This window comes from Marmota flaviventris, chromosome 6, assembly GCF_047511675.1.
Source record: "Marmota flaviventris isolate mMarFla1 chromosome 6, mMarFla1.hap1, whole genome shotgun sequence".
NCBI classification, from domain to species: domain Eukaryota; kingdom Metazoa; phylum Chordata; class Mammalia; order Rodentia; family Sciuridae; genus Marmota; species Marmota flaviventris.
The window spans coordinates 129,969,136-129,994,680 of record NC_092503.1 but is presented as its reverse complement, the minus strand read 5'-3'; positions in this window follow the sequence as shown (position 1 = coordinate 129,994,680).

The following is a 25,545-nucleotide window of genomic DNA, read 5'->3' as shown; positions in this document are numbered from 1 at the left end:
AGGGAGCCTAGTGGGGCAAGCTAACAGATGATTCCTGCACAGTATCAAAGAAATCTGAGCAAATAATTGGGGGAAGTGTTTCAGTATATGCATATTTCCTTGATTTCTCCAAAAGTGCTCTGGGATAAAGTTGCTTTGCATGTTTCAGCTGAGGGCAACAGTCACAAGGAAGAAACCAGAGAGTGCCCTCAGAGAACTGATTGAGCGTGGGCAGTTTCAAGCAGCTAGCACCAACCCTGTTTGATTTCGTGCTCCATATCTCTTAAACAAAACATTTCAAAATAAAGTGAATCCTTAAAATACAAACTGTTCCTGACAGCAAACTATTGAACCAAGAAGGCTAAAACCAGTTAACATTGTGAGGCTAGGTAGAAGATGAATCCTGCCCAGTATCAAAGATACATGAACAAAACTGACTCTAACTCTAACACTAGGTTTAAACCTAGCCCTTACCCTAACCATAAACCTAACCCTAATCTGTTTAAAGAACATTTTATCATAGAAGTTCCAAATTAAAGAGCCTAGTGGGGCAAGCTAACAGATAAATCTTATGCAGTATCAAGAAATCTGACCAAATAATTTGGGGAGGTAGTTCAGTATATGTATATTTCCCTGTTGTCTCCTACAGTACTTTCAGATGAAGACCTTTTTGCATGCTTCAGCTTTGGGAAATTTTCACAAGGAAGAAATCAGAGTGCCCACATAGAACTGATTGACTGTGTGCAGTTATAAGCAGCGAGCACCAAACCTGTTTGATTTCAAGTTGCATACCATTTATCCGTATAAGTCAAAATGAAGGAAACCTTAAAATACAAACTGTTCCTGACAGCAAACTATTGAAGTGATAAGGCCAAAAACTGGGTAAAATAGTAAGGCTAGGTAAAAGATGAATTATGCCAAGTATCAAATGAATTTGAACAAAACTCACTCTAACACTAGATCTAACCCAACCCTAAACTCATTCTAACCTGTTTAGAGTACTTATGATCATAGAAGTCCCAGACTTTTGGAGCCTAGCAATACAACTTAACAGATGAATCTTGTGCATTATCAAAGAAATTTCATGAAAAATTGGGGGAGATATTTCAGTACATTCATATTTCCCTGTTTTTTTTCCTAAAAGTGCTCATGGATAAATTGTTTTTCATGTTTCAGCGTAAGGTACTTTCACAAAAAAAAATCAAAGAGTGCCCACAGAGAGGTGATTGAGTGTGTGAAGTTTCATGCAGCTAGCACCAACCATGTTTGATTTCCAGCTCCATTGTCATTCAGAACTATAGGCCATAATGAAGTAAAACCTAAAAATTCAAACTGTTCCTGACACTGAACCATTGAACTTTTAAGGCCCAAACTTGGGGAGCCTACTAAGGCTAGGACAAGGATGAATCCTGTATAGTATCAAATTAATCCAACCAAAAAAATGTGAAGCTCTTTCAGTACATGTGTATTCTGCTTGCTCCTAAAGCACTCAGAGATAAAGCTGTTCCTTTCTACTTCAGCTTAGGGATACTTCCACGGGGGAAAAAATATTTTTCTCACTGAAAATTGATGGAGTGTGTGAAGTTTCAAGCAGCTAGCCCAAACACTCTTTGATTTCCAGATTCGTTTCCATTCACTCCTATAGGGCAAAAAGAAGAGGAACATGAAAATTGAAACTATTCCTGAAAGCAAACTCTTTATGTAGGAGGCCCAAACATTTGGAGTATACTCAAAATATGAAAAAGATGAATCCTGCACAGTATCATAGAAATTTGAAAACAAAACTAACTCTTACCTTAACACTATGTCTAATCATAGTCCTAACACTAATGCTAACACTAACCTTACCTTTTAGAGTCCCTTTGATCCTAGAAGTCCCACATTTGGCGAGCCAAGTTGGGTAGGCTAACAGATGAATCTTTCACAATATCAAAGAACTCTGACCAATAATTGAGTGAGGTATTTCAGTACGTGCATATTTCACTGTTTTCTCCTAATGTGCTCTTGGATAAATTATTTTTTTATGCTTCAGTTTAAGGTACTTTCACAAGGAACAACCAGAGAGTGCCCACTGAGAGCTGATTGAGTGTGTGAAGTTTCAAGCAGCTAGTACTAACTCTGTTTTATTTCCAGCTCCATTATCATTCACATCTATAGGAATAATAAAGTGAAACCTAAAATTTCAAACTGTTCCTGACAGTGAACTGGCAAACCTTGAAAACCCAAACTTGGGGATCCTACTAAGACTAGGAAAAGGATGAATTCTGTACAATATTAAAATAATCCATTCAAAAAATGAAGCTTGCGTCTAAAGTGCTCACAGAAAAAGCTATTTCTTTCTAGTTCAGCTTTGGGCTACTACCACAAGAAACAAATGAGAGAATGTGCACTGAGAACTGATTGAGTGTGTGAAGCTTCAAGCAGCTAGCACAAATCCTGTTTGAGTCCAGCTCCATTTTCATTCACCTGTATAGGGCAAAATGAAGTGAAAGATGAAAATTTAAACTGGTCCTGAGAGCAAATCCTTTTACCTAGGAATCCCAAACATGGGGAGTATGCTAAGATTAGGAAAAAGATAAATCCTGCCCAGTATCCAAAAAGTTTAAAAAAAACTAACTCTAACCCTAACACTAGTTCTAACATTGCCCTAACTCTAACTAACACTAAGCCTAACCTGTTAAGAGAACCTTTGATCATAAAAGTTTTAAACTTGGGGAGACTAGTGGGCCAAGCTTACAGAAGAATCGTGCACAGTATCAATAAAATCTGACAAAATAATTGGGGGAGGTATTTCAGTACATGCATATTGCACTGTTTTCTCCTAAAGTGCTTTTGGATAAAGTTATTTTGCATGCTTCAGCTTATGGCTACTTTTACAAGGAAGAAACCAGAGAGTGCCCACAGACAACTGATTGAGTATGTGATGTTTTTTCAACAAGCTAGAACCAACCCTCTGATTCACAGCTCCATTTGCATTTATCCATATAAGTCAGAATGAAGTGAGACATTAAAAACAAACTATTCCCAACAGTGAACCATTGAACGGAGAAGGCCCCAAACTGGGGCACATAGTAAGGCTAGGTAAAAGATAAATATTCCCTGTATCAAAGAATTTTGAACAAAACAAACTCAAACCCTAACACTAGCTCTAAAGCTTGCCCTAACTCTAACCGTAACCCTAACCCTTACCTGTTTAGAGAACCATTGATACTAGAATTGACAACATTGGGGAGCCTAGTGGAGCAACCTAAAAGATGAATACAGTACAGTATCAAAGAAATATGATCAAATTGTTGAGAGACTTATTTCAGTACATACATGTTTCTCTGTTTTCTCCTTAAGGACACTCAGATACAGTTGCTTTTGCATGCTTCATCTTTGGCATACCTTCAAAAGAAAGAATCCAGAGAGGGCCCACTGAGAACTGATTGTGTGAAAATTCAAGTACCTCCTGCCAACCCTGTTTGATTTCCAGCTCAATTTTCATTCACATCAATAAGCCATGATGAAGGGAAACCTTAAAATACAAACTGTTTCTGACAGTGAACAATTGAACCGACAAGGCTCAAACCTGTGGAGCATAGTAAGGCTAAGTAAAAGATGAGTCCTGCCCAGTATCATAGAAATTTGAAAAAAAAAAAAAAAAAAAAAAAAAAACAAGAACAGGGAGCTATGGGTGCTCTGGTCACAGATGGAAGGCTCAGCTGCGCAGTTTCTCTGGGCACAGACAGAAATCTCAGCCACACGTGTGCTCTCTGTGCAGATGCCAGGCAGCACAGAACACAGAGGCTTTGCTTGTGGGTCACCAGACTGACCTCTGGACACAGTACAAGGTCACTCCAGAACCACTCACCTCACCAAACACCATACCTAATTCGCCATCTATTGGTGGGCATGGCTCCCAGCTGGGGTCTGCAGCTTATCAGGTAACCGGTTTACAACTCCCCTACCTCCAGCTGTGATAACTCAAGATTTTTCTCACAAGCTTTTGGGAGGTGTAGCTATCAATGTGGACCAGCAACTCTACAGGCACCTGGTTTCTAATTCAGACTAAGAGTAGGGAGGCTCTGGTAGAAACTCAAGCCCTCTCACCCTGACTACCTCCACCACCCTGAGCACAGAGACTCAATCTAGGAATCGATGACTCCACCTACTGCAGAAAAGAAAACAGAGTTCTGAGAGTCTTTTTTTCTTTCTTACTTTTCTTTTCTTGCTCTTCTCATCCATTCTCCTCTACCCTTCCCCCTCTGTTCCTCACAACCACAACATATGTGAAACCAAGAACTTTCCATGAAATTGTACTTTAAGCACTGAATCACTAGAATACTATAATATAGAAGAATTGCATAGGCCCAACTCACTACCCATTTATTTGCTCTTATTTTCTTTCTCCCTCTCTTTCTTTCTTTCCTTGTTATTTTTTTCTTTTTTTTCTTTCTCCCTCTATCCCACTTTTAGCCTCCTAACTTTTACTATTTATACATAGGGTAATTATATGAATACAGATAAAGAGTTTGAATTTATACCTTCTTCCATAAATTCCTCTTGTCTATTCATTAGAGTTCTCCTCCAAAGTTGCTAAGTTTGAGTAATTATATACCCTCACTCCTTTCATTCTTAACATACCATCCTACCCCTGACCCTCAGTTCTCTATACACCACCAGAAATGGTATGCCTTTTATGAAACTAATGACTATATTCTAAATAAAAATTGAAGCCAACATCTGTAGACACAGAGTCTAAATATAAATGTATTTATAATGGTTAGGCTTAGGCTTTGGGTTAGGGTTAGATTTAGAGTTAGGTATTTATCTATGGTTAGGGCTAAGGCTAAGGATAGGGAAAGGGTTAGGACTAGGATTTGGGTTAGATTTAGGATTATGGTAAGGGATAGGGTTAAAACTAGTGATAGGGCTAGTATGAGAGTTAGAGTTAGTCTTAGTGCTAGTGTTAGGGTTAGGATTAGGCCTTGGGTTAGGGTTAGAGTTAGGGTTATGTTTAGGTTAAGGTATTGGGTTATAGCTAGGTTGAGGGCTAGGGCAAGGGTTAGTGTTATGGTTAGGGATAGGGTTAAGTTTAGGGTTATGCTTAAAGCTAGGATGAGGGCTAATGTTTGTGTTAGGTTTAGGGCCAGTATTAGGGCTAGGACTAATGTCAGGTCTAGGGTTAAAGTTAGGGATAGATTTAGTGTTAGTTTATGGCTTAGTCCAGTGTAGGGGTTAGGTTTATACTAAGGATCAATTTAGAGCTAGGGTTATTATTAGGGTCAGGATCAAGGTGAGGGTTTGAGTTAGTTTAGAGTTTAGGTTCAGGGCTTGAATTATCATTAGGTATAGGGTTAAGGTAATGACAGGCTTAGGTTTAGGATTTGGGTGTGGTTTAGTGTAATGTATAGGAGTATGGTTAGGCCTAGGGTTAGCATAAGTTTTGGGTTATCATTAGGGTAATGGATAGGGTTAGACCTAAGACTAGGGATAGGGTTATGTATAGGATTAGGGCTTTTGTTTGGGTTAGGGTTAGGTTTACATTTAGGTTTAAAGGTAGGTTTAGGGGCTGGGGATGTGGCTCAAGAAGTAGTGTGCACACCTGGCATGCACAGGGCGCTGGGTTTGGTCCTCAGCACCACATATCAATAAAATAAAGATGTTGTGTCCACCGAAAATTAAAAAAAAATAAATATATAAAAATAACTAGGTTTAGGACTCGGATTCAGAGTAGGTTTTTGGTTATTTAGGGCTAGGGTTAAGGCTATGTCTAATGTAGGAAGTAGTGTTATGATTAGAGCTAGTGTTAGGGTCAGTGTTAGGGCTACGTCTAGTGTTAGGGTTAAGTTTACGGTTATGATGCTGTTTAGAGCTAGGTTTAATGTTAGGGTCAGAGTCAGGGTCCAGATTAGTTTTCAGATTAGTGTTAGGACTAGAATTAGAGATAGGATTAGGGTAGGTGTAGGTTGAGGGTTTGGTTTAGGTTAAGTGTTAGGGTTAGGGTTATGATTCGGATTTGTTTTAGGGCTAAGGGTAGAGTTAGGGCTAGTTTTAGGATTAATGTTAGGATTAGGGCTAGTGTTAGTGTGAGGTTTAGGCTTAGGTTTAGGGTAGATTTAGAGTTAGGTTTAGATCTAGGCTTTGAGCTATGGATAAGGATAGGGCTAGGATTAGGGGCTAAGTTTAGGGCTATGTTTATGGTGATGGTAAGGGATAGGTTTAGAATTAGTTATAAGGCTAGGGTGAGATTTTGAGTTAGTCTTAGGGCTAGGGTTAGGGTTGGGTTAGGGATAGGGCTAAATTAGGGCTGAGATTAGGACTAGGGTTAGTGTTACTGTTAGGCCTAGGTTTAGGGCTAGGGTTAGTGTTAGGGTTACGGTTAGGTTTAGGTTAACGGATGGGATTATAGCTACTTTTAGGACTAGGGTAGGATTATAATTAGGGTTATGGTTAGGGACAGGTTTATGATTAAGGTGAGGTTTATGGCTAGGATGTGGGCTAAGGTTTGTGTTAGGATTAGAGCTAGGGCTAATGTCAGGTCTAGGGTTACAGTTAGAGACAGTTTTAAGGTTAGGTTTATACCTAGGTCTTTTTTAAGGGTCAGTTTTCTTGTTAGGGACAGGTTTAGAACTATGGGTATTATTAGGGTCAGGGTCAGAGTTAGAATTTTTATTAGATTAAGGTTTAGGTTTAAGGCTCGAGTTATCATTATGGTTAGGATTAGATTAATGATAGTTTTAGGTTAAGAGTTCAGGTTAAGTGTAGGGTAATGGATAGTGTTAGGGTTAGGGAAGGAATTAGGGTTCGGCCTAGGGTTAGCAGAAGCATTAGTGTTATCATTAGGGTAATGGATAGGGTTAGAGCCTGTGATAGGGCTAGTGTTATGCTTAGGATTAGGTCTAGGGTTAGGGTTATGTTTAGGGTTAGGGCTAAGGCTAGGGTTATGGTTAGCTTTAGGGTTAAAACTAGGGTAGGGCTTGGTATAGGGCTAGGTTTTGCAATGGGTTAGGGCTATGGCAAATGTAAGAATTTTGCTATGATTAGGGCTAGTTTTAGGTTTAGTGTTAGAGCTAAGTATAGTTTTAGGGTTAGGTTTAGGGTTACGGTGATGTTTAGAGCTAGTGTTACTGTTAGTGTCAGGGTCAGTGTTCAGTTTAGGATTAACCATAAGGTTAATGTGAAATCCAGGATCAGCACTAGGGTTAAGTCTAAGGGAAGGGTTAGTGTTTGGCTTTAGGCTAAGGATTATTGTTAGGGATTTGGATAGGTTTTTCTTTAAATCTAGGGCTAGAGTTATGGAGAGATTAAGATTAGTTTTAGGTCTAGGACTAGTGTTAGGGTTAGGTTTAGGTATAAGGTTACCAGTAGGGCTAGTGTTAGGGTTCAGTTTAAGGTTAGGTTCAGGTTTAGACCCATGATTAGTGTTAGGGTCAGAATAAGTGTCAGGTTTAGGGTTAGGGTTTGGGATATGTTTAGAGCTAGAATGAAGACTAGGGTTAGGACTAGTAATAGGGTTATGGTTTGGGTTAGGTTAAGGATTAAGATTAGGATTAGGATTAGCATTAGGCTTAGGGTTTGGCATAGGGTAAGGGATAGCGTTAGAGCTAAGGTTAGGGCTAGGGTTAGGGTTAAAGCTTGGTTTAGGGCTCAGATTAGGGCCAGTTATTTTGTTAGGGTTATGGCTAGAGTTAGAGCAATGGCTAATGTAAGAACTAGGGTTTTTAGGTTAGTTTTAGGGTAATCGTTAGTGGTTAAACCTCTAGTGTTAGGGTTGGTTTTAGGGTTAGGGTGAAATTTTGAGCTAGTGCTAATGTTAGGTTTATAGTGAGGGTCAGGTTGAGTTTTAGGGTTAGGGTTAGGACCCGAATTAAGGCTATGGTTACTGTAGGGGTTCAATTTAAGGTTAGGGTGGTGTTTAGAGCTAGGGTGAGTGTTAGGATATGAGTAAGAGTTAGGGTTAGTATTAAGGTTAAGATTAGCACTCGAATTAGGGCTAGGATTAGGTCTAGAAGTAGTGTTAATGTTTGGTTTACATTAAGGTTTAAGTTTAGGGCTATTGCTCGGTTTAGTTTTACTGCATGGCTTATGTTTAGGGCTAGTTTTATGATTAGCATTATGACTAGGGCTAGTGTTAATGTTAGGCTTAGGCTTAGGGTTAGGGTTAGATTTAGAGTTAGGGTTAGATCTAGGGTAGGACTAGGAATAAGGATTAGGCAATGATTATGGCCAGGTTTAGGGCTAGAGTTAGGGCTAGTGTTAGAATTATGGTAATGTACAGGGTTAGAAGTAGGGATAGGGCTAGTGTGAGAGTTAGAGTTACTCTTAGGGCTAGGGTTAGGGTTAGGTTTATGGATAGGGTTAAATTAGGGCTAGGATTAGGGCTATGGTTACTGTTCTCCTTCAGCCTAGCTTTAGGGTTAGGGTTAAGTTTAGGGTAAGGAATGGTGTTATAGCTAGGTTTAGAGATAGGGTGACGGTTAGAATTAGGGTTACAGCTATGGTTAGGGTTAGGGTTATGATTAAGGCTAGGTTTGGGGCTAGGATGAGGGCTATGGTTCTTTTTAGGGTTGGGACTAGGATTAGGGCTAGGGCTAATATTAGATCTAGGGTTATGGTGAAAGATAGTTTTAAGATTAGGTTTATGGCTATAGGTAATGTAAGAGTTAGGTTTAGGGATAGGGTCAGGTTTAGAGCTAGGGCTATTATTAGGGTCATGTCCTGGGTTAGAAATTTGTGATAGGTTGAGGTTTAAAGTTTGGGCTCAAAATAGCATTATGGTTAGGATTAGTGTAATGATAGGTTGAGGTTTAGGGTCTAGGTTTGGTTTAAAATAGTGCATTGGCTTAAGAGTAGTGATAGGGTTAGGTTTAGGTCTAGGGTCATGGGTACGGCAATCGATAGGTTTAGAGGTAGGGTTTGGGCTAGGGTTATGGTTTTGATTAGCACGACAGTTAGGATTAAGCTTAGGGTTAAAATCGAGTTAGGGCTTGGATTAGGGCTAGGTTTTGGGTTAAGTTAGTGCTAGGGTTAGGAGTAAGGCTTATGTAAGTACTAGGGTTAAAATTAGTGTTAAATTTAGGGTTAGGGTTAGTGGTAGTTCTAGTGTTAGTTTTAGGGTTAGGGTTAGATTTATGGTCAGAGTCAGGGTCAGTGTTAATTCTAGTTTTCATCTTAAAACTATAATTAGAGCTAAGGTTAGGATTAGGGTTAGGGTTTGGTTTAAGTTTAGGATTAGGGTTAGGGCTATGGCTCAGTTTTGTGTTAGGGCTAGGGTTAAAGTTAGATTTAGAGTTAGGGTTAGAGTTAGGGTTAGGGTTTGATTTAGAGTTAAAATTAGATCTAGGTTAGGGCTAGAGCTAATGATAGGGATAGGGTTAGGGCTAGGGTTAGGGCTTGGATTAGGATTTTGATAAGGAATAGGGTTAGAATTAGGAATGGGGTAGGGTGAGAGTTAGAATTAGTCGTAGGGCTAGGGATAGGGCTAAGGTTAGAAATAGGACTAAATTAGGTCTAAGATTAGGGCTAGGGTTAGTTTTTGGGTTAGGCCTAAAGTTAGGTTTAGAGTTAGGATTAAGGCTAGGTTTAGGGCTAGGATAAGGGCTGGGGTTTGGGTTAGGTTTAGGGCTAGGATTAGGGCTATGTCTAATTTCATCTCTAAGCTTAGAGTTGGGGATAGTTTTAGGATTATGGTTATGGCTATGTCTAGTGTAAGGGTTAGGTTTAGTGTAAAAGTCACCTTTACAGCTAGGTGATTTATTAGGACCAGGGTCAGTGTTAGAGTTTGGTTGATGTTAGGGTTTAGGGTTAGGGCTTGAATTAGCATTAGGTGTGGGTTAGGGTAATGATAGGGTTTTGTTAAGAGTTTACATTAGGTTTAGGGTAATTGATAGGGTTAGGGTTAGCAATAGAGTTAAGGTTATGCCTAGGATTTGCATTAGGGTAAGGGTTATGGTTAGTATAATGGACAAGATTAGAGCTAAATTTAGGGCTAGGTTTATGGTTAAGAATATGTCTTGAATAAGGGTTAGAGTTAAGGTTAAAACTCAGGTTAGGCTTACGTTTATGTTTAGCATAAGGGTTAGGTTTTGAGCTAGGTTTAGGGCTAGGGTGAGGGTTAGGTTTAGGGTTACTTCTAGGGATAATATTATAGTACTCGTAGGGTTAGGGTTAGGGTTAGGGTTAGGATTAGGGCTAGGGACATGATTAGGAAAAGGTTTTGGGTTAGGGTAATGTATATGATTAGATGTAGATTTAGGGCTATGTTTAATGTTAGATTGTGGCTTAGGCTGAGAGTTAGGGCTATGGTTATGTTTAGGTTTATAATAAGTGTTAGGGTTTGAGCTAAGTTTAGGTCTATGGCAAGTGTGAGGTTTAAGGTTAGGTCTAGGGTTAGTTTTCCATTAGGTTTAAGTTTAGCATTAAGCCTAGTATTATCAATAAGGTTATGTTTAGGTTTAGAGTAATGGGTAGGTTTACAGCTAGGTTTAGGGCTAGGGTTAAGTTTAGGATTAGGGCTAAGGTTAGGGTAAGATTGATGGATAGGTGTAGGTTTATGTTTAGAGTAATGTTTAGGCTTTGAACTAGGATTGGGACTAAGGCAAGGGTTAGGTTAGGGTTAGGGCTAGGATTAGGGTTAGGGTTATGCTTAAGGCTTAATTTAGGCCTAGGATTAGCTCAAGGTTTTGTGTTAGGTTTAGACCTAGAGTTAGGGCTGTGGGTAATGTAAGAACTAGGATTATGTTGAGGGCTAGTTGTAGGGTTAGGGTTATGGCTAGGTCTAGTGTTAGGTTTAGATTTTCAGATCGGGTCATATTTAGAGATAGGTTTACTCTAAGGCAGGGTCAGTTTTTGGGTTAGAAATAGGGTTACAGCCAGAATTAGGACTAGGTTTAGGTCTAGGGGTAGGGTTAATGTTTGAATTAGGTTAAGGATTATTGTTAGGGCTAGGGCTAGGTTTATGTTTAGGTCTAGGGCTAGAGTTAAGGCTAGATTTATGGTTTGGTTTAGATCTAGGGCTAGTGTTAGGGTTTGGTCTAGGTTTAGTGTCAGTTTTAGACCTAGGGTTAATGTTAGGGTCAGAATAAGGGTCAGGGTTATCATTAGGGTTTGGGATAGGTTTAGAGCTAGAATGAGGGCTAGGGTTAGGACTATTAATAGGGTTAGGGTTTTGGTTAGCTTAAGGATTAGAGATAGCTCTAGAGTTACCATTAGATTTAGGGTTTTTCTTAGGTTAAGGGATAGCATTAGAGCTAGTGTTAATGCTAGAGTTAGGGATATGGTAAGGGTTAAATATAGGTTAAGAGATCGGATTAGGGCTGGTTTTTGTGTTAGGGTTAGGGCTAGATTGCTAGATTGGGAATTGGCTAACGTAAGAGCCAGAGTTACAATTAGGGTTATTTTTGGATTAGGGTTAGGGGTAGGTCTAATGTGGGGTTTAGGTTTAAAGTTAGGGTAATATTTAGAGGTAGGGTTATTGTTAGGATATGTGTCAGCATCAGGGTTAGTTTTAGGGTTAGGGTTAGGTCTCAAATAAAGGCTAGAGTTACCGTTATTGTTCGGTTTATGTGAGGGCTGTGTTTAGAGCTAAGTTGACTGTTAGGATATCAGTCCGGGTAAGGGTTAGATTTAAAGGTAGGGTTATGACTTGAATTAGGGCTAGGGTTACTGTTAGGGGTTGGTTTAAGTTTAGGGTAGTCTTTAGAGCTATGGTTATTGTTAGAATATGAGTCAGGGTCAGGGTAAGTTTTAAGGTTAGGGTTAGGACTTGAATTAGGGCTAGGGTTACTTCTACGTATAGTGTTAGGGTTTGGTTTAAGTTAAGGTTTAGTGTTAGGGCTGTTGCTCAGTTTTGTTTTAGTCCTAGGTTTAGTATTTGGGCTAGTTATAAGATTAGCATGAGGGTTAGGGCTAGTGTTAGTGTTAGGCTTAGGCTTTGGGTTAGGGTTTGATTTGTATTTAGTGTTAGATCTAGTATTAAGACTAGGTCTAACTATTGGGCAAGCCTTATGCAGAGGGTTATGGTTATGGTAATGAATAGGGTTAGAACTAGGGCTAGGGCTAGGGTGAGAATTAGAGATAGTCTTAGGCCTAGTGTTTTGGTTAGTTTTAGGGATAGAGCTAAGTTAGACCTAGGATTAATCTTCAGCTTAGGCCTAGTGTCCGGCCTAGGGTTATAGTTAATTTTAGGGTAAGGTATGGTGTTATAGGTAGGTTTAGAGGTAGGATGAGGGTTAGAATTAGGATTAGGGCTAGGGTTAGGTTTAGGGTTATGATTAAGGATAGATTTAGGGCTAGGATGAGGGCTAGGGCTTGTTGTAGGGTTAGGTCTAATATCAGGTCTAGTGTTAAAGTTTGAGGTAGATTTAGGGTTAGGTTTGTGTCTACTTCTAGTGTAAGTGTTAGGCTTAGGGTAAGGGTCAGGTTTAGAGCTAGGTGTATTTTTAGGGTCAGGATCAGGGTTAGGGTTTGTTTTAGGTTAAGGTTGAGTGATAGGGCTCAAATAAGTATTAGGGTTAGATTTAGGGTAAGGGTAATTAATTGGCTTAGGTTTAGGTTTCAGGGTAGGTTTAGGGCAATGGAGAGCTTTAGGGTTAGCAAAAGGGTTAGGGTTATGCCTAGGGTTAGCATCAGGATTCGGGTTATTATCATAAGGATATATATAGGGTTAGAGCTATGGTTAGGGCTAGGGTTAGGTTAGGATTAGGGATAGAGTTAGGTTAGGATTGTGTTAGGGATATTACCCTAGCTTAGTGTAGTGTTATCGTTAGATTTAGGGTAAAGGTTAGATTTTGAGTTAGAGTTAGTTCTAGGACGAGGGTTAGGTTTAGTGTTATGGTCAGGGATAAGTTTAGAGTTAGTGCTTGGGGTTTAATTAGGGTTAGAATTAGGTTTAGGGTAATAGATTGGGTTAGATGTAAGGTTAGCTTTATGGTTAAGGTTAGGTTTAGGTTTAAGTTTAGTTTTAGGGCGAGGTTTACTGTTGGTTTTAGGGTAAGGGTTAGAGTTTGAGTTAGGTTTAAGGCTATGTCAAGGTTTAGGTTTAGGGTTAGGTGTAAGGTTAGGTTTTTGGTTTGGATTAGGGTTTCGGTTAGGGTTAGGGATAGGGTTATCATTAAGTTTAGGGTTAGAGTTAGGGAAATGGCTAGGGTTAGAGCTAGTATTAAGTCTAGGTTTAAGGTTCAGATTAGTGCTACGGTTAGGGTTATGGTTACGGATAGTGCCAGGGTTATGTTTAGGCTAAGGGTTAGGCATTGAGCTAGGGTTAGAACTAAGGTGGGGGTTAGGGTTAGGGTTATGACTAAGGTTAGGGTTAGGGTAAGGGTTATGCTTAGGGTAGGGTTAGGCCTCAAGTAGGGTTAAGATTTTTGTTAAGTATAGGCCTAGGTTTAGTGCTTGTGTAATGTAAGATCTAGGATTCTGATTAGAGATAGTTTTAGTGTTAGGGTTATTGCTAGGTCTAGTGTTAGGTTTAGGTTTTGGGTTAGGGTCAGGTTTAGAGTTAGCTTAGTGTTAAATGCAGGGTCCGTGTTCAGGTTAGCGTTAGGGTTAAGGTTAAAACCAGAATTAGGACTAGGTTTATTTCAAGGGGTAGGGTTAGTCTTTGTGTTAGGTTAAGGGTTATTGTTAGGGCTCGGGCTAGGTTTTGTTAGGTCTAGGACTAGAGTTAAGAATAGTTTTAGTATTAGGCTTAGGTCTAGGGCTAGTGGTAGAGTCCGGTTTAGTATAAGTTTACTGGTAGGGCTAGTGTTAAGTTTTGTCCTAAGGTTAGAGTCAGGTTTAGAACTAGGTTTATTTTTATGGTCAGAATAAGGATCAGTGTTAGGATTAGGGTTAGGGATAGGTTAGAACTAAAATGAAGACAACGTTTAGGACTATTAATAGGGTTAGGGTTTTGATTAGCCTAAGGATTAGGAATATGTCTAAGGTTTCGATTTAGGTTAGGGTTTTGCTTAGGTTTAGCGATAGAGTTAGAGCTGGTGTTAGGGTGTAGTGTTAGGATTAGGGTTAGTGTTAAAGCTAGGTTTAGGGTGCAGATTATGGCTGGATTTTGTGTTAGCATCAGGGCTAGGTTTAGGGCAACAAATAATGTAAGAATCAGGATTACAAATAGAGTTATATTTAAGGTTAGTGTTTAAGATTAGTGTTTATGTTTAAGTTTAAGGTTAGGATAAATTTGGAGCTAGGGTTATTGTTGGGATAGGAGCCAGGAACAGGGTTATTTTTAGGGTTAGGACTCAAATAAGTGCTAGGTTTACTGTTAGGGTTTGGTTTAAGGTTAGAGTGGTGTTTTAGAGCTAGGGTGAGTGTTAGGGTATATGTCAGGGTCAGGGTTAGTTTTTAAGGTTAGGGTTAGGATTCAAATTAGGCCTAGGATTTGTTCCAGGTGTACTTTAGGGTTTGTTTTAAGTTAAGGTTTAGAGTTAGGTCTATTGCTCGTTTTGTTTTAGTCCCAGGTTAGGGTTAGCACTAGTTTTATGATGAGTATTAGGGTTAGGTCTAGTGTTAGTGTTAGGCTTGGGCTTATGGTTAGGGTTATATTTAGAGTTAGGCTTGGATCTAGGGTTAGGCTAGGACTAAGGATAGGGCAAGGGTTAGAACTAGGGTTAGGGCTAGGTTTAGAGTTACGGTAAGGAATAGGGTTAGAACTAGGCCTAGGGCTAATGAGAGAGTTAGAATTTGTCTTAGGGCTAGGATTAGGGTTAGGGTTTGGATAAAGGGTTAAATTAAGGCAGGATTAGGGCTAGGGTTAGTGTCAGTTTAGGCCTAGTGATAGGGTTATGGTTAGGGTTATGTTTCAGATAGGGCATGGCGTTATACCTAGTTTTAGAGGTAGGGTGAGGGTTAGAGTATGATTAGGGCTAGGCATAGAGTTAGGGTTATGATTAATGCTAGATTTAAGGCTAGGATGAGGGCTAATTTTTTTTTTAGGTTTAGGCTAGGTTTAGGGCTAGGGCTAATATCAGGTCTAGGGTTATGGTTAAAGATAGTTTTAGGGCTAGATTTAGGCCTACATGTAGTGTAAAGGTTAGGCTTAGGGTAAGGTTCAGGTTCAGAGCTAGGGGAATTTTTAAGGTTAGGGTCAAGTTTAAGCTTTGGTTTAAGTTAGGAATTAGGTTTAGGGCTCGAATTAGCAGTAGGGTTAGATTTAGGGTAATGATAGGGTTTGGTTTAGGGTTCAGGTTAGGTTTAGGGTAATTTATAGGGTAAGTATTAGCAATAGGGTTAGGGTTAGGCTTGGGGTTAGCATTAGGGTAAGGTTTAGGGTTATGGTAGTGGGTCGGATTTGATCTTAGTTTAGAACTAGCGTTAAGGTTAGGAATAAGTCTTGAGATATGGTTGGGGTTAAGTTTAGAACTAGGGTTAGTTTTAGGTTTATGTTTAGTGTAAGGGTTAGGTTTTGAGCTTCATGGCTAGAGAAAGATTTAGTTTTAGTGTTAGGTCTAGGGATAAGATTATGCTATTGTTAGTATTAGGGTTAGGGTTATGGCTAGGGTTATCATTAAGGTTAGTTTTAGGGTTAGGGTAATGTATAGGGTTAGATATAGGGTTAGGTTAGGGTTAGATTTTGGTTTAGGTTTAGGATTAGGGCTATGGTTATGTTTAGGTTTCTGGTTAGGTTATGGCTTGAGTTACATTTAGTGCTATGGCAAGTGTTAAATTTAGGATTATGTCTAGGGTCAGTTTTCTGGTTAGTGTTAGCTTTAGAGTTAGGGTTTAGGCTAGGATTATCAATAAGTTTAGGGTTGGGGTAATGGGTAGGTTTAGAGCTAGGTTTAGGGCGAAGTTTGAGTTTAGGATTAGGGCTAGGGTTAGGGTTAGAGTTTGTGATAAGTCTAGGTTTATGTTTAGGGTAAGTTTTAAGCTTTGAGCTAGGGTTAGGACTAAGGTGAGGACTAGATTTATGTTAGGGCTAGGGTTAGGTGAGGGCTAGGTTTATGGTTAGTGTTATGCTTAGGGCTAGATTTAGTCCTTGGATTAGTTCTGTGTTTAGGGTTAGGTTTAGGCCTAGGGTTAGGGCTATGGGTAATGTAAGAGACAGAGTTATGATGAGGTCTTGTTATACTGTTATGCATGTGTCTAGAATTAGGTTTCGGTTTTGATAAGGGTCAGTATAAGAGGTACGTTTAGTGTTAAAGGCAGGGTCAGTGTTCTGGTTACAGTTAAAGTTCAGGTTAAAGCCAGAATTAGGAGTAGGTTTTGGTCTAGGGTTCAGATTAGTGTTTGGGTTAGGTTAAGGGTTATTGTTAGGGCTATGGCTAGATTTTTCTTTATGTCTAGAGCTAGAGTTAAGGCTAGATTTAGAATTAGGTTGAGATCTAGGGCTAATGGTAGGGTTTGGTTTAGGAATAAGTTTACCAGTAAGGCTAGTGTTAGAGTTAGGTTTAGCGTGAGGGTCAGGTTTAGACCTCGGGTTTGTGTTATGGTCAGAATGAGGGTCAGGGTTAGGGTTAGGGTTTGGGATAGGGTTAGAGCCAGAATGAGATCTAGGGTTAGAACTATTAATGGGGTTATTATTTGGTTAGCCTAAGGATTAGGGATAGGTCCAGGGGTACCATTAGGGTTAGGGTTTTGCTTAGGGTAAGGGATACTGTTAGAGATAGGTTTAGGGCTAGGGTTAGGGTTATGTTTAGGGTTTAAAGCTAGGTTTAGGGCTCAGATTAGGGCTAGTATTTGTTTGAGGTTTTAAGGCTAGGATTAGGGCAATGACTAATATAAGAATCAGGGTTACAATTAGGGTTAGATTTAGGGTTAGGGGTAGGGGTAGGTCAAGTGTTAGGGTTAGGTTTAATGTTAGATTGATATTTATAGCTAGAGTTAGTGTTAGAATATGAGTCAGGTCAGGATTAGTTTTAGGGTTAGGGTTAGGACTCGAATTAGGGCTAGGGTTACTGTTAGGGTTTGGTTTAAGTTTAGGGTACTGTTTAGAGCTAGGGTTAGTGTTAGGATGTGAGACAGGGTCACAGTTATTTAGAAGGTTAGGATTAGGTCTTGAATTAGGGCTAGGGTTAGTTCTAGGTGTAGTGCTAGTGTTTGGTTTAAGTTAAGGTTTAGTGTTAGGCCTGTTGTTCTGTTTTGTTTTAGTGCTATCTTTAGGGTTAGGACTACTTTTACAATTAGCTTTATGGTTAGGGCTAGGGTTAAGGTTTGTGTTAGGATTAATGCTAGGTTTAACGCTAGGATTAGGTCTGGGTTTTGTGTTAGGCTTAGGGCAAAAATTAGGGCTAGGGCTAATATCAGGTCTAAGTTTTCACTTAGGGATAGTCCTAGGTTTATGGCTAGGTCAAATTTAAGTGTTACGTTTAGGGAAAGGGTCAGGTTTAGAGCTAGGGGTATTATTAGGGTCAGGGTCAGGCTTTGGGTTTGGGTTAGGTTACGGTTTAGGTTTAGGCTCGAATTAGCATTAAGGTTAGAATTAGGGTATAGGTAATGGATAGGGTTAGGTTTAGGTTTCAGGTTAGGTTTAGGGTAATAGATATGGTTTTGGTTTGTGATAGGTTTAGGGTTAGGCCTAGGGTTAGCATTAGCATTATGGTTATTTTTAGGGTAATTTATACCGTTAGACCTAGGGTTAGGGCTAGGGTTAAGTTAGGATTAGGGCTAGAGTTAGGTTTAGGTCAGGGTGAGGGTGAAGGTTAGAGTCAGTATTAGGTTTCCAGTATGGTTTAGGGTTTGAGCTAGGTTTAGTGCTAGGGCTAAGGTTTATTTGGGGTTTGGTCTAGGGTTATGGTCATGGTTATGCTAAGGTTAGTGTTAGGGTTAGTTCTATGGTTATCATTAGCGTTAGGGTTATAGGTTTAGATGTCAGGTTAGAGTTAGGGATAGGTTTAGGTTAGCATTAGTGTTACGTTTAGGGTTAGGGTTAGGGTTTGAGCTAGCTTGGGTTAGGATTAGGGTTAGGTTCATTGTTAGTTCTAGGGTTAGGTTTATTTATAGGGTTAGGGTAGCTTTATTTTTAGATCTAGTGTTATCATTAGGGTTAAGTTTAGGGCTAGGTAATGGGTAGGGTTATAGCTAGGGTTAGGGATAGGGTTAAGGTTAGCATTAGGGCTAGGGTTAGCATTAGGGTTAGGCCTTCGGTTAGTTTTGGGGTTAGGTTATGTTTAAGGGTTATGGATTGAGCTAGTATTAGGGCTAGGGCAAGGGTTAGGGTTACAGTCAAGGCTCTAGTGTTAGTGTTAGGATTAGGGCTAGGGTTAGCATTAGGTTTTGGGTTATGGTTAGGGTAATTGCTAGAGTTAGAGCGAGGGTTTGGGCTATGTCTATGGTTAGGATTATGGCTAGGATTAGGGTGAGGTTTTCAGTTTGGTTTAGGGTTATGTTTAGGGTAATGATAATGGCTAGGACAGGGTTAGGGTTAGGGTTAGGGCTAGGTACAGGGTTAGTGTTATGCTTAGTGTTAAATTTAGGGCTACAATTAAAACTAGGTTTTGTGTGAAGTTTAGGGCTTGTGTTTAGTGTATTAGGGTTCAGATTAGGTGTAGGTTAATTGATAGGGTTAGAGTTACTGGAAGATTTAGGTTTAGGCCTAGGATGAGCATTAGAATAAGGGTTATGTTTAGGGTAATGGATAGGGTTAGAACTAGGGTTAGGGCTATGGTTATGGTTAGTATTAGGACTACAATTAGGTTTAGGGTTAGGGTTTGGCCTAGGGATAGCCTTAGGTTTAGGTTTAGTGTACGGTTTAGGGTTTGAGCTAGGGTTAGCAATAGGGCAAATGTTAGGTTTAGGGATATGTCAAGGTTATAGTTACGGGTAGGGTCAAGGTTAGTGTTCGAATTAGGGCTAGGGTTATAATTAGGTTTAGGGTATTGGATAGGGTTTGATGTCTGGTTAGGGTTAAGGTTATGATTAGGTTTTGGCTTAAGTTTAGTGTTAGGGATAGCTGTAGGGTTAGGTTTAGGGTAGTGATTAGAGTTTGAGCTAGGGTTATGTCCATGGCAAATTTTAGGTTTATGGCTATGTCTAGGGTTAGAGTTAGGGTAGATTTAGGTGTAGGGCTAGGATTATCATCAGTATTAGGGTTAGGGTTAGGGTAATGGGTATGGTTAGAGCTAGGGTTATGAAAGGTTTAAGGTTAGGATTAGGGCTAGGGTTAATGTTAGGGTTAGATTTAGGCAAAGGGTTAGTCTTAGGGTTATGTTAGGTTTAAGATTTAGGGATTGAGGTAGGATTTGCACTAGGATGAGTTTTAGGGTTAGAGTCAGGATAAGGGTTAGGGCTGCATTTAGCATTAGGGTGAGGATTATGGTTAGGGTAATGGATAGAGTTAGAAGTAGGGTTTGGCTTATGGTTATGGCTACTTTTAGTGTTAGTGATATGGATAAGTCTAGTTTAGGGTTAGGTTTTTGGTTAGGAAAAAGGTTTCGAGCTAGAGATTGTGTTAGGCTTAGGGTTGGGTTTATGATTAGTTCCAGCATTAGGACTAGGGTTAAGTCTAGGTGTAGGGTTAGTGTTTGTGTTAGGTTAAGGGTTATTGTTAGCATTAGGGCTAGGTTTTTGTTTAGGGCTAGGGCTAGATTTATTGCTAGTTGAAGGATTAGGTGTAGGTCTAGGTCTAATGTTAGGGTTAGGTATAGGTATAGGGTTACAGGTAGCATCAATGTTATGGGTCGGTTTAGGTATAGGGTCAGGTCTAAACATACAGTTAGTGTTAGGGTCAGAATAAGGGTCAGGGTTAGTGTTAGAGTTTGGGATAGGGATAGGGCTAGATTGAGGGCTAGTGTTAGGACTAGTAATAGAATTAGGGTTTGAGCTAGGCTAAGGATTATGTTTAGGACTAGGGTAGCTTTAGGGTTAGAGTTTGGCTTAGGGTAAAGGAAAGGTTTAGCGCTAGGGTGAGGGCTAGGGTAAGGGCTAGGCTTAGGGTAAGGGTTAGGGTTAGGGCTAGATTTAGAGTTAAAACTAGCATTAGGGCTTGTATTAGGACTAGATTTTGTGTTAGCTTTAGGTCTAGAGCTAATGTAAGAACTAGGGTTACAACTAGGGCTAGTTTTAGGGTTATTGTTATGTCTATATTTAGTATTAGGTTAGGTTTATGGTTAGGGTTATGTTTAGGGTAATGGATAGGTTAGGGTTAAGGAATGTGTTAGGGTTAGGCCGAGGGTTAGCATTAGGGTTAGTGTTCAGGCTAGTGTAATGAATAAGGTTAGAGCTAGGGCTAGGTTTAGGTTTAGATTTAGGGTTAGTTAAGGATTAAAGTTAGGGTTAGGTTTAGGGTAAGTGTTAGAGATGCATTTAGGGTTAGAGATAGGGTAAAAGCCTGGGTTTGGGCTCAGATTAGAGCTAGGTTTTGGGTTTCCTTAGGGCTAGTGTTAGGGATATGGATAATGTAAGAACTACGCTTATGATTAGGGATAATTTTAGGGTTACATTAGGGCTAAGTCTAGTTTTAGGGTTAGGTTTAATTTTAGAGAGATGTTTTGAGGTAGGGTTTGTGTTATGTTTTGAGTCAGGGTTTAGTATAAGGTTACTGGTAGGGCTAGTGTTAGGTTTTGGTCTAGGGCTAGGGTCAGGTTTAGACCTAGGGTTAGTGTTATTATCAGAATAAGGTTCAGGGTTATGGTTAGGGTTTGGGATAGGTTTAGAGCTAGAATGAGGGCTAGGGTTAGGACTATTAATAGGGTTAGGGTTTTGATTGGGATAAGAATTAGTGACAGGTCCAGGGTTACCACTAAGATTACTGTTTTGCTTATGATTTGTGATAGGGTTAGAACTTGTGTTAGGGGTAGGGTTATGGTTAGGGTAAGGTATGATGTTGCAGCTAGGTTTAGAGCTAGGATGAGGTTAAAATTAGGGTTAGGAATAGGGTAAAATGTGGGGCTTAGAATTAAAGCTAGTGTTAGGCCTAGGGTGAGAGCTAGGGATTGTGTTAGGGTTAGGGCTACCATTAGGGCTAGGGGTAATGTCAGGAAGAGGGTTATGGTTAGGGATAGTTTTGGGGGTAGATTTATGGTTAGGTATAGTGTAAGGGTTAGGTTGAGGGTTAGGGTCACATTTAGAATTAGGGGTATTATTATGGTCAGGGTCAAAATTAGGGTTTGGTTTAGGTTAAGGTTTAGGATTAGAGCTCAAGTTAGCATTAGGGTTAAGGTTAGAGTTAGAGTAATGATATGGTTAGAGTTAGGGTTCAGGTTATGTTTATGGTAATGTATAGGTTAGGGTTATAGATAGTTCTAGGGTCAGGTTGAGGGTTAGCATTATGTTTAGGGTTAAGGTTAGGGTAATGGATAGTGTTAGAGCTATGGGTTAGGGCTAGGTTTATGGTTATGCTTATGGCTAGTTTTAGGGTTAGGTGTAGGGTTATTGGAAGGATTAAAAGTAGGCTTAGGATTAGGGTAAGGGTTAGGGCTACGTTTAGGGTTAGATTTAGGGTTAAAGCTAGGGTTGTGTCTCAGATTAGGGCTAGGTTTTGGGTTACCTTAGGGCTCTTGTTAGGGATACAGCTAATGTAAGATCTAGGGTTTCAATTAGGTATACGTTTAGGGTTATTTTGGGCTAAGTCTAGTTTTATAATTAGGTTCAGATTTAGGGTGATGTTTGAATTAGAGTTAATGGTAATATCAGAGTCAGAGTCAGGTTTAGTTTTAGGGTTAGGGATAGGACTAAAATTTGGGTCAGTTTAGGGCTAAATGTAGGGTTAGGATGTGGTTTAGGTTAAGGGTTAGGGTTAGGACTATGGATCGGTTTTGTTTTAGGGCTAAGGCTAAATTTAAGGGTAGTTTTACGATTAGCGTTAGTGTTATTGCTAGTGTTAGGGCTTAGGGGTACATTTAGAGTTATGGTTAATTCTAGAATTAGGGCTATGGCTAGTGTTAGAGCTAAGGTTAGGGCGAGTGTTTGGGTTATGATAAGGGATAGGGTTATATGAGGAGTAGGGCTAGGGCAAGAATTAGAGTTAGAATTAGGGCTAGAGTTAGGGTTAGGTTTAGGGCTAAATTAAGGCTAGGAAAAAGTCTAGGATTAGTGTTAGCCTTAGGCCTAGGATTAGGGCTACATTTAATGTTAGGTTTAATGTTAAGTTTGGGGAAAGGATGCATTTTGTTTGATTTCCATCTCCATTTCCGTTTACCCATATAGGTTAAAATGAAGTGAAACCTTAAAATACAAAGTGTTCATGATAGCAAACCATTTAATTGAGAAGAGCATAACTTGGGAGCACACTAAGGCTAGATAAAAGATGAATCCTGCCCAGTATCAAAGAAATTTGAACAAAACTAACTCTCACCCTAACATTATCTCTAACCCTAGCCCTAGCCCTAATCCTAATCCTAACCCTAACCCTAAGTGATTAGAAAACCAGTGATCCTAGTATTCTCACACTTGTGGAGCCTTGTGTGGCAAGCTAAGTGATGAATCCTACGCACAATCAAACAAATCTTACCAAATATTAATGGGAGGTATTTCAGTACATGCATATTTCCCCGTTTTTTCCTAAAGGGCTCTCAGATAAAGTTGTTTTTGCATGTTTAAGCTTAGGCCTGCTTTCACAAGGAAAATACCAGAGTCCCTACAGAGAAGTGATGGAGTGTGTGAAGTTTCAAGCAGCTAGCACAAACCCTGTTTGATTTTTAACTTCATTAACTTACCCGTATAGGTCAAAATCAAGTGAAATTTTAAAATACAAACTGTTCCTGACAGCAAACATGTGAACCGAGAAGGCCTAAATCTGGGGAACAGAGTAAATATAGCTAAAAGATAAATACTGCCAAGTATCAAAGAATTTTGAATTAAACTAACTCTAACACTAAAACTAGCTATAACCCTCGCCCTTCCCTTAACCCTAACTTTTTTATGGGAACTTTGACCTTAGAAGTTCCAAACGTGGTCAGCCTAGTGGGGCAAGCTAAGGGATGAAAGTTGTGCACTATCAAAGAAATCTGACCAAATAGTTGATGGAGTATTTCAGTACATGCATATTTCCCTGTTTTCTCCTAAAGGACTCTCAGATTAAAGTTGTTTTTACATGCTTCTGCTTAGGCCTACTTTCACAAGAACAAACCAGAGATTTCCCACAGAAAATTGATGGAGTGTGAAGTTTCAAGCAGCTAGCACCAAAACTGTTTGATTTCCAGCTCCATTATCATTTACCTGTATAGGAAAAAATGAACTGAAACTTTAAAATATAAAATGATCCTTGCAGTGAACCATTGAACCTAGGAGGACCAAACATGGGTAATATATTAAGGATAGGAAAAAAGAATCCTGCCCAGTATCAAAGAAATTTGAACAAAACTAACTCTAACCCTAATACTAGCTCTAACACTAGCCCTAACACTAACCTTAACACAAACCCTAATCTGTCTAAAAAAACTGTGCATCCTAGAAGTCCCAAACTTTGGGGACCCTAGTGGGCTAAGCTATCAGATGAATCCTATGCAGTGTCAAAGAAATATGACCAAATAATTGAGGTGGTATTTCAGTTCATGAATATTTCACTGTTTTCTGCTAAAGTGCTCTTGGATAAAGTTGTTTTTGCAATCTTCATCTTAGGGCTACTTTCACAAGGAACAAATCAGAGAGTGCCCTCAGAGAACTGATTCAGTGTTTGAAGTTTTAAGTAGCTATCACCAACCCGGTTTGATTTCAACCTCCATTTTCATTTACCTATATAGATCAATGTAAAGTGAAACCTTAAAATACAGAGTGTTCCTGATAGTGAACCATTCAAATGAGAAGGCCCAAACGTAGGGAGCATATTAAGGCTAGGTACAAGTTGACTCCTTCCAATTATCAAAGAAATTTGAACAAAACTAAGTATCACTCTACCACTACAACTAACACTAGCCCTAACCCTAAACCTAACACTAACCCTAACTGGGTTAGAGAACCATTGATCCTAGAAGTCCCACACTTGGAGAGCTTTGTGGGGCAAGCTAAATGATGAATCCTATGCAGTATCAAACAAATCTGACCAAATAATTATGGGAGGAATTTCAGTGCATGTATATTTCCCTGCTTTCTCCTAAAGGGCTCTCGGATAAAGTTGTTTTTGCATGCTTCAGCCTAGGCCTACACTCACAAGGAACATACCAGAGTGTCCTCACAGAGAATTGAGGGTGTATGTGCAGTTTCAAACAGCTAGCATCAACCCTGTTTGATTTCCAGGTCTATTTCCATTTACTCATATAGGTCTGACTGAAGTAAAATGAAAATACTAAGTTTTTCTGAAACCAAACATTTGAAACAAAAGGCCTAAACCTGGGGAACCAGAGTAAGGTTATTTAAAGATGAATCCTGGATTGTATCAAAGAAATTTGAATAAAGTAACTCTAACCCTAACACTACCTCTAAACTTAGCCCTAATCCTAACCCTAAACATTAACATAGTCCTATCCCTAACTATAAATTTAACCCTAATTTTAACTGTAACCATTGCTCAAACCCTAGCTCTAACTGTATTCATTACCATAACCCTAGCCCTAACCCTAATTCTAACCATAGCCCTAACCTTAACCTTTACCCTAGACCTTCTCTAACCCTATCCCTCGCCCTAGCCTGAAACCTAGCTCAAACTTAACACTTACCCTAAATTTAACCCTCACCCTAACTCTAACTCTAGCCATAAACCTAACCATAAACCTAGCCCCAACCCTAGCTGTAATCCTATCCATTACCCTAAACATAAGCCTAACACAAATGCTAACAATAGGACTAATCCTAACCGTATAGCTATCCCTAACCCTATTCAAAACCCTAAACCTAACTTGAACCCTAAATCTAACCCAATCCATTGCCCAAAATCTAATGCTAATGTGAGCCTTAATTCTAAACCTTAACTGAAACCAATCCCTAATCCTGACCCTGACCCTCATAATACAACTAGCTCTTAACCAGACCTTTACCCTAATCCCAACCGTTACATTAGACCTAGCCATAATCTAACCCTAAAACTATCCTTAATCATAATGCTAGACCTGACATTAGCACTCGCCCTAATCCTATCCCTAGCCCTAATACAAACCCTCATCCTAGCCCTAATCATAGGCCAAAACCTAATACTAACCCTAGCACTAATCGTAGCCCTAATTTAGCCATAACCATAAACCCAACCTTAACACTAGTCCTAAGACTAACTCTAACTCTCGCCCTATCCCTATTTCTAGTTGTAACCCTTTCTGTTATCATAATCCTAACACTAGACCTAAACTTAACCCTAACCCTAGCCCTAAAGCTAGATCTAAACTTAACAATAAATCTAAGCCTAAACCTCACCCTACCACTAGCCGTAACATTATCACTAATCCTAAAACTAGCCTTAACCGTAGCCCTAGATCTAAAAAAAAAAAAAAAACTGAACCATCACACTAAACTTAACCCTCACCTAATTGTAACCCTAGACCTAATTCCTAATTTTATATATATATATATATATATATATATATATATATATATATATATATATATATATATATATATATATATATATTAGACTATCCCTATCCCTAATTTCTACCATAAGCCTAACACAGACCCTAACCCTATACCTAGCTTTAACACTAGCCCTAATTCGAGTCCTATCTCTAACCCTAAAATATCATTGACCCTGAATCTGACCCTAACACTAACCATATCTCTAATCAT